This window comes from Ischnura elegans, chromosome 3 (genome assembly GCF_921293095.1).
Source record: "Ischnura elegans chromosome 3, ioIscEleg1.1, whole genome shotgun sequence".
NCBI lineage: Eukaryota > Metazoa > Arthropoda > Insecta > Odonata > Coenagrionidae > Ischnura > Ischnura elegans.
Window position 1 is genome coordinate 49,089,384 of NC_060248.1, and position 520 is coordinate 49,089,903.

General features: G+C 38.7%; 1 non-coding gene across 1 annotated transcript; it reads left to right on the forward strand.

Moving 5' to 3' along the window:
* The first annotated feature begins 209 nt into the window (after positions 1–209).
* On the forward strand, positions 210–283 carry Trnat-agu. Its single transcript has one exon. It is a non-coding gene; the product is annotated as a tRNA-Thr (tRNA).
* The last annotated feature ends 237 nt before the right edge of the window (positions 284–520 follow it).

Here is a 520-nt window from a genome sequence, read left to right on the forward strand (position 1 = left end):
ATACTTCTTATTCGCCCTTGTATGAAAATAATTCTGATTAGCCATGAAGAACCTTCAATGTCATTCGTTGTGAAATCAATTTTTCATGTTTTCCTCGGAAATTTTAAAACGGATGATCTACTTTGGGAAACATCTTACTTTGTCAAGAGGAGAGGAAAAAAATGACTGCACCCACTGCACCTTTGGAAAAAGAAACTACATATAATCATGGCGCCGTGGCTTAGTTGGTTAAAGCGCCTGTCTAGTAAACAGGAGATCGGGAGTTCGAATCTCCCCGGTGCCTTTTTCATCGTACCCCCAAGAAACAGGTATATGTCCTCTTTTGTTCCTTTTTTACATTAATGACAATACCACCGCGGATACAAGCAAAAATCCCCCAATTCACAGATGTACAGAGAAATTTATGGCTATTCCGATAGATAGGCATTAAAAAAGGAGACCTCGCTACCATAAATGAATGGAGCAGTACTTGGGAGTTAAAATTTAATCTTGAATAGTCTCATTAAGAAGAAGTCACTCC